Here is a 9,096-nt window from a genome sequence, read left to right on the forward strand (position 1 = left end):
CTCTCTCTCCCCCCCCCTTTTTTTCTTTTTCTCTCTCTACTTAGTAACCTGGAGCAGAGGTGACTGGACTAGCCAGGACTGTCATAACACCTGTGACTGGCACCTCAGCCACCACGCTGTGCCTGGGGCTCGTTCATTAGCTGTGGAGTGTCCCAGAGCATCTCCCTTCCTCTGCCGCTCATTGAAGTTACTTCCCATGATACTAAAGAATTGCCCACTGAGGACTCCAAAGGTGTTGCCACCCCCAAATCTATCCATTTCAGAACTAATTGTTGGGAGAGGAACCTGTAGCCAACCTAGTCTCATTGGCTAACAGGTTGACATGTAAAGAGGGACCAAGCTGAGCTGTGACTCCCCAGGGAGCCGATAGAAAGCTGTTCTCATGTCATGTTCTGCCTCTCTGCCTCGCAGAGTGCAAAATAACTCATCGAGTTTTCCTGATGAAAGCTGACTTTACATCTGGTGTGCATTTACATGGACAGCGATTAAAACCAGAAGTGCTTCTGAGGCTGAGCTGCCATCGGTCTCAGACTGGGTGACACTGAGAGTGTCTGCCTTAGTGTGACAGGAGCATTCAAGATGACTTGGCTCCATTGCGGATGAGCAGATGGCCCCCACTCCCAAGCCTGGCACTGACATCAATACCCCCGCCCACCCACACACACACCCTTTTAGTCACCATCTAAAGGAGCTTGGTCTCAGTGACAATGCTTCCTTCTTGTGTGTGTGTCCCCTCCTCTCCCACGCCTGGGTCATCTGACATTCATGACATGTAATTCTCCCCCTTGGGTGGGTGCCCAGGGTCCATTGCTGCAGTTCATGCTTTTGACTCCAATTCTTGCCAGGCCCGAGGTCAACAGTAGTGAGCCCAGCACAGGTGCCGTTCTGACACACAAGGAGAGTGTTCTCCCTCCCAGCTCACTGGGTGAGAAAACTGGCCAGAGAAGAGACTTCTGGGAAGCTACACACAACAAGAACCAAAGCCTACACTGTATCTAGAGTCCCTTCCTCATCATGGAACCTCCACTTCCAATCTTAAAGAAACTGGTTACCTGATGTGAATGTGTATCCTCGAACAGAATACCTGGCACTCTTTGAAGATCCTATCTGATGAGCAACCCTATTCTTAGAGGACCCTTGGATTGCTGCAGGCTCTGTCCCTTGATCCTTGCAATGGCACTTAGGACTGTGCACCTCGTTCTAGTGACCAGTTCAGCTGGGCAGACACAAACAGAGCAGTTGTCCTTGTTAGAGCAGAAGTGAGAAGCTGCGGGCCTTTTCTGGTCCTGTAGACTCAGCCTGGGGAATGGTTGTGAGCTGCTGAGCTCTTGCAGCCTGGGCAAGGCATCTTACCTGCTAGCATGGGGATTAGACAACTCCATCCTTCAGGTCCTCCAGGGATCGTGCAGCAAGGGGCACAGGACCTTGGGGGACTTAGCAGCTATCAGGCCTGATTTTATCACGAAATAAGCTTCTTTAATATATTTCCAAACTACAGTACTAGTTGAGGTTGACTCTCTGGCAGCTGGTAACAAGCTTTCAAGCTTTCGGTTAGGTCTGGAGGTTCGAAGCTTCTTTCATATGTAAACAGCGAGCTGCATAATCACTGGCCATTGATAAGCTAAGTACAAGGGAAAGTACAAGCTGCCCCAGCTAGAAAAGGGGAAGAGAGCCGGAAACCATCAGATATCAGATTTAATTGAGTTTCAGGTAACTGGAAAGCAACAGGAAGTGACTTCAAGCAACCAGTTATTATCTCTGCCAAGGACCTGAAGAGAGGAGATGAGGTCTCAGAGCCACTGGCCTGAGGAGATGAAGAAGAGCTAAGCCCTGCACTGGCCCTCCCTTGGGTCAGGGGAATAAGAGAGCTCTCTCAAATTACATCCTTTTCATAGCCTTATTTAATTTGAAATACATGTAAAACTCAAGAGAGTTAAGAAGTGTCAGCTGGGCGGTGGTGGCGTACGCCTTTAATCCCAGCACTTGGGAGGCAGAGGCAGGCAGATTTCTGAGTTCGAGGCCAGCCTGGTCTACAAAGTGAGTTCCAGGACAGCCAGGGCTACACAGAGAAACCCTGTCTTGAAAAAAAAAAACAAAAACAAAACAAAACAAAAAGAAGTGTCAATAATCCCCACTATCTGCGGACAGGAACTATCTCTCATCTGTGGCTCTTTCCTCCACCCCATGCTACCTTACACACAGTGACTGCTGCTGTTAATTACACGCCTGTATCACTGCCTAACAAAAACTCCCAGGAACCAGTGCCTTGAGATCACAAGAATCACTAGCTCCTTACTTGCTGTGGATTTGGAAATGGCTAAACTGGGAAGTGTCTCAGGAGCCTGTAGTTGTAACATTGGCTGGGACTATGGTGTCCTAATGTCTGTTTGGACTGGAAAACCTCCCTCCACAACGGCCGACCCTGCAACAGGCAGAGGAGTCCCTCCTGACATCAAAGGATGAGAGGCATGTCCCATCTTGTGACAGCCAAACAGAGGACAACGTGCTGGTTCAGGATGGTGCCATCAGATGGTCAAGGTCATCCAACTAGGACCAGCTGCACCCCGGACTATGGTTTGGGTCCCCTTGGTTACCCCCTAGGAAGACCAAGGGTATTTCTTGACCCCTGCTAGTGGCTACTCACCAGGGTTCCCCCAGTAGATAGGATCTGAGAGCCTCTCTGGGCAGCCAACCTCGCTCACCTGCCTAGTAGTGTCCTCAGGGTGACTTCCTGAGAGAATTACTGGCAAGAATAATGCCACCCCCCACCCCCAGGGTCTGTCCTTAGACTGAAGGGCCAGCAGAAAGAGCTGAAACTGACATACACACACCCTCGCCTCCCCCATGAGCCTACTGTATGGGTAGAACTTAACCTGGAAGGGATGGAGTTTGGGGGGGGGGCTGACCCTGCCCATCAGCCCCCAGGGTACCTGATTCTCTTCCTCCCCAGATTGTATTCCAGTACCGTGCCATTCTTTCAGGGCAGAAACTAACATCCTGAGTGAGGGTGCAGCTGGGTGGTAGAGCAGGTACTGGGCATGTTCCTGGAAGATACTGATAGAGCCCAGTGTCTGCCCAATTGATGACACTAAGCACTTGGCTTCTGGGGCCCATCTGCTCTCTACAATGACCTCATGAATGGACCCAAGTGCTCTCCCAAATGGCTATGGACCAGACTAAGTCTCCCTAAGTTTAAACATTGAGGCCCTACCACCTTGTGTGGTGGTATTAGGAAAGAGGGCCTTTGAGTAAGAAGGCTGGTCATCAAAAAAAAAAAAAAAAAAAGAAGAAGAAGAAGAAGAAGAAGAAGGCTGGTCATGTCTTAAAGGTAGAGTCAACATGATGGGACCAGTGTCCTTTTAAGGAGAGAGGAAAAAAAAAAAAAAAAGAAAAGAAAAGAAAAGGGGTGCAGGGGCGTGAATGAGTCTCTTCCACATAAGAATAAGCAGAACAGCCATCAACTAAGAAGCACTCTGTCTGATTTCAGTCTACTGGCACTGTGACCTTAGACTTCTCAGTCTTCTGAGGCTACAGAACGCTGAGACAGGAACATCTCTTGTCAGAACCACATGACCTGCCACATTTTGTTATAGCAACCAGCCACTTAAGTCCTCATGCAGCAGACTATAGTCCTACCAAGGAGGGAAACCTATTTTGATGACCCCAGTGGGTCACATGCTGGCTACGCTCGGGCTTCTGCTGAAGTTCCACTCTGATTCCAAGTTTCTTCTAGTTCATTCTGTTGGTGTGATAAAACACTCTAAGATGACAAACTTCAGGGGAAAGAGTTTATTTGGCTCAATTCCAGGTTGCTCTTCACCAGTGTAGGGGCATCAGGGTGTCAGGAACTTGAAGCAGTTAGTCACATCCACTGTACAAAACAGAGTTTTTGTGTGGATGCCTGCCCAGTGTGTTCAGCTGCTCTCCGCTATCATTCAGAGAAGACCCCAGACCGTGAAATAGTGCTTGCAGCTCATGTTCAGGGTAAAGCTTCCAACCGCAGACAACAGGCCAACCAAATCCAGACAATTCCTCACTGAGATGTTTTTCTTCTAGGTTATTCTGAATTATGGCAAATTGATAGTCAAAACTAACTCACAAAGTTAATAACTCAGTTTAGTAGAATCAAACATTTTGGGGACTAGGGCTTTAGCTTAATGCTTCATGACTCTGGGTTCTCTCTCTCTCTCTCTCTCTCTCTCTCTCTCTCTCTCTCTCTCTCTCTCACACACACACACACACACACACACACACACACACACACACACACAGTTTTGGGCTATAAGTAACAGGACACTGTCTACTGTCTCTCAAAGAACCAGGATCTCCCATTGGACTACAAGTAACAAGACATGGTCAACCATCTAGTAAGGAACCAAGAGCTCCCATTATCAGATTTCTGGGAGTGGCTCTCCTTGGACTATAAAGTACACTAGAAGCTTCTAGGTGCTTCTCATTGCTGCTCTACCATGCAGAGTCTAGCTTTCTGCTCATGGCTCCGGCTCAGGGTCTGCAATGAGAAACAGAAACCAGGCATGTGGTCGAAGCAGATGACCAGCCCTCACCCCAAGCAGCAGATTTCCCAAAGAGTTCGGCCTCCTGTTGGCTGTGGTGAGCACTTGCTATACCAGAGTGCCAGGATCAGAGAGTGGAGCATGAATCTGGGAAAAAGTCCATAGGATCTCCCACATCACCCACCACAGGGCGTCCTGGTACACTCCCTACTGCCTTACCCAGGCTGTGCGACAATGCACTGTTTAGAGAACTCCCTTAAGTACTGCGTACTCTCAAAGGTTTGACTAGATACATTCCCTTTAGTCTGCAGTGGAGAGGAAGAACAGAGGCTTAAAGGCTCCTCTGTCAGCCTCTGAGATTCCAAGGCTCTCCTGAGAGTGTTGTCAGTCCAATTGTCTCTCACTGTGAGCCTGACTGAAGGGGCTGGACTGCACAGGCCCCTTCCCAGGGGTAGATGGGTAGATGGAAGATGCCCTAAAAGAACTGCCCTTGATCTTCCCTCCTCCAACCGAGGTGTTGTTTTTCAAGACAGGGTTTCTCTGTGTAGTCCTGGCTGTCCTGAAACTCACTCTGTAGACCAGGCTGGCCTTGAACTCAGAAATCCGCCTGCCTCTGCCTCCCGAGTGCTGGGATTAAAGGCGTGCGCCACCACCGCCCAGCTAACAGAACTCTTATCTTTTCCTGGTAATACTGAGTATCCCCCAGGACGTCTAGGCCAGCAAGCCTGTTCTGGGTGTGGCACTGAGGCCTTCGGTGAGGCCTGCAGTGACCTGGTCTTCCCTTTCTTGTACTCCTCCAGCCCACCCACCTCCCGCTTCTCCTTGGGTCGCTCCTACATTACTTTTCAGCTTCTGGTCCACTCTGGTGGAGGCGCTAAGGTCAAATTCTCCAGAGGCCTGGCCTCAGCCTGCCTCCCTATCTGCACAATCAGTTCATTCCAATGTCCTGTCTTGCTTGGTGGCACCCAGGCTTGGTGCAGGCTGTCACTCAGCAGCTTTGCTTGGGCTCTGCCAGGATCCCTTCTGTTCCACTCTGCCTCTTCCCCCAGGGGGATTGTTATATGGGCTAGGTATGGGGTTCCCAAGAGGAGATCTTATGGCGAGAAAAGAAGAGGGGCTTCTCCTTGGGACTAAGAAGACTGGCTGTTCCCTGTAGGAGCAGGCCTCTGCTCTGAGGAGAAATAGCATCTAGCTGTTTCCAGGCTGAAAGGACAGATCCCTGTCCCTAACCTTTGCCATCCCTGACAAGGATACACCCCTATCTGATCCCTCTGCACAGTTCATGTCTTTGTCAAGGCCTCAAGAGAGAGTCATGATTATACAGTGTACTGTGACTAGCACAGCTCTGTGCCCCTGAAGCACGGAACATGGTTAAATATGTCTCCTACAAGTCAGAGTGGCTGCACGGTTATCTTGTGGAATATATAGCCTAAAGCAACTGAGGTCCCTGGGCGCTGGCTGACTGTAGGCACTACTACATGGCCGGGTCTTATCAGTACTAAAAACTGCACATTGCCAAGACAGGGGAGCGTGCGCAGAGAGGTGGCACTCAGCGATGGCTTCTGAGGAAGGTGAGGCATGAGCAGGAGGCTCACAGATAACAAGAGTTTGGGTGTTGACAATGGCTAAGGGAATTTGGGTGTGTTTGTTGGAGGCTGTGGCCAGAATAGCCTAGGACTAATAAGGCATTCTCAGGTGTGGGAAGCTCAGCCGGAGGGCGGCACCCAAGAGGGAAGTAAGGACTTTCCAAGGGACTTGGCAAGGGCAGAGAGGCCATGTGCTCGGCTGCTGAGGGAGAAGAAGGTTGGGGAGGAGGAGGGGAGGGCAGGTTGAGATACTTGGGAAAGGAATGGGACAATTGACCTTGGCAGTTTGCCTAAGGTCTGAACCCTTGGGTTTGCTGGTTGATGCCCGTTAGTGAGCCACTCTGAGCCCATTTCCCCGTGTGAAAAACCTGGGAGCATTCACCGTGAGAATGTGATGCCTTGGCACAGCCTAGCACACCTTAAAAGTGCGAGTTTCTTTCCTCTCCTAAACTTACAATCACTGTTCCCCACTGGTGACCTTGGAGACCTCAACATTACTTAGCCAGGGCCTATTCTCCAGACCCCTGGGGACAAGCCAAGATTCCTCTACCGTCACTGTGTTCGGGGTGACACCATGACCATGGTTAGTGAAGGCAGTGGGTACACGGTGGGAACCCTGGACAACAGCGGGTTGGGAGCAGGTGCTGGCAGCTGCTACAGGCCTTACAATGTGGCTTTGTCACTGGGGTGGCTTTGGAGCCAGGGAACGACCTGTGCTAGGGAACAATTCCCGAGGCTGTGCTAGTGAGGGCTGCCAGATCACAACAAAGCCCCGGAGAGCCGTTGGGCAATCACTTTTGTCATGCAAATGAGGGCGGAGCATAGCCGCCCCCTCTGCCTGCATTGCTAACCTTTTTGTGATTCAGATGAAGGCAGCCCGCTTTCCTGGGTCCCAGAGCTAGTTTAGCCTCTCCTTTTGTCCTCCCCAGGGCCTGCTGCCACGCTGCTGCTCCGCTCTCTCTGTGAACCCATAGTCTTACTAGAAGGTGACGACAGGACCTGGGAAAGAAAGTCGAGACCAAAAGATGGTACCGTGAACAGTGCAGGTGGCTAGATCAAGGACACTGCCTTGTAGCTCGTAGGCATCGGAGGTGGGGTGGGGGTGGGGTTGCTCTATGACTAGATCGGAAGGCCAGTTTCAGGATGCAGAGACCCTGCCAGGGTTCTGAGGAGGGCTAGTCTAGGGCTCCTGGGCAGGCAAAGCTTGAATGGGGATTAAGAAGTGAGAAGGACTGGGGTCCCTCTGCCAGTGCCTGTTGGCCTGGGCTAGCCGGCCCACGCGTCCGTAGGGGAGTTGCAGGTTCTCTCGCTCCTTGTTCCACCACGCTAGGCTGGACAGTGAATTGCAAGTTCCCAAACTGCTTTGGACCTGCATTTCCGAGTCTGCATTTACGAGTAGGCCTAAAACAGGAATGACCCCTGTTTTAGACCTACAGTGAGATGAAACAAACAACAAGCTTGGCTCATACCCGCCACATGGTGCGCACACTCATTTCGCAGTAACGTTACTTCTAGGAATTTCTCCTCCAAATAGTCTCACATGTGCAAAGTGGCATATGTCTGAGGTTATTCTCTGCAGATTGGTTTGGAACAGCCAGAGATTGGAAAAGGTCCCAACTGCACATTTCCAGGGTGGGTTAAATGAATGCCGCTTGTGTACCCGTACCCACGTAATAGACAGTGGGCAAGCGAGAACCTGGCACTTGGGGCCTGCCTCCCCCGGAGCTGGGAGGTGAGCACAGGTCAGCTGTCTTGTGAAAAGCCAGGAATCAACATTCAAGAGTCTTGGAGGCTTGCTATTTTCCAGCAGCAGCAGCAGCAGCAGCAGCAGCAGAGAGGGCAGTGGCCTAGGACAAGGTGGGATATGGTATAAGCCCTCCTCCCCTTAACATAGACATTCTCTTTCCTGCAGAAATAGGTTGCTTTGGGTGCCATGGGCACATAGCACTGCAGGATGGAATTGCAGGACCAGTCACCATGACAACAACAGGCAGTTGCAATTTTCAGCCAGTGGAGTACCCAGAGTACTGGAAGAGGCTGCAGGCCACCCCTAGTCGAGCTGCCTTTGTTGGCACCCCCTGTATCCGAGGTACAGGGACTTCTCGGCCTCAGTCTCCCACCTACAGAATGAGAACATGGCAGGTCCGCACAGTGCTACCTGGAGCGAGAAACAGAGAAAAGCCAGGAACACAAAAGAACACAGGGCTGTCAACCTCCTGTGACAGATCCAAGTAGGCTGCCTCAGTCCCCCCTTTTTCGAGGGAGATGGGGATCCAATTCCCCTCATCAGAGCTGCCCACTTAATAGCCCTGAGTTTCTCCCATCAAAGCACCTAGTGGATAAGTGAGTAATGACAGGAGATGGGGGACAGGCAGGTGGACTGCCTCCATTGGGGCAGGAGGGCTGTGGTATGGTCAGCTTGGCTGTTACCCACGGGTGTGTGAGTGCAGGTCTGAGGCTCAGCTGGCATGGCTGCTGCCCGCCTGCTTGCCAATCCCCTGCCACTCCCTCCGTTCCCACCCTACCTTCCAGACTTGGAAACTGCTGGCTTCTGAAGCCACTGTAGCCTCCCTATCTGTGCAAGGGGAAAAGGGTCTCCAGGAAGCAAACGGGGGAGGCGGGGAGCAACGGCCTTCACCCATGGCATTGAGCTGACATCACTTTGGCCATTGAGCAGTCATGATGGGTAGTTATGAGTAGCAGTTATGGCGGTCACAGTGCTCAGCACCAGTAAGGGCTGGCTCTGTGAAGGAAGGCAGATGAAATCTCACTCTGGGTGTTGCTGTCCCAGCTAAGCTCTGCCCACCCCACAGTTACCTGGCAACAGCCAGGTTATGCCTGACTCACTATAAAAGGCTTGCTTGCCCCCTCTGCTCTCTCTTGCTCTCTTGCCTTCTTGCTCTCTCCGTCCTCTCAGCCCTTCCCCCTCTCTCCCCATTCCCTTCTCCCCCCTCCCTGTGCTCATGGTTGGCCTCTACTCCTCTACTTCTCTCTCC

The sequence above is a fragment of the Mus pahari genome, chromosome 1 (genome assembly GCF_900095145.1).
Source record: "Mus pahari chromosome 1, PAHARI_EIJ_v1.1, whole genome shotgun sequence".
In the NCBI taxonomy this organism is placed as follows: Eukaryota; Metazoa; Chordata; class Mammalia; order Rodentia; family Muridae; genus Mus; species Mus pahari.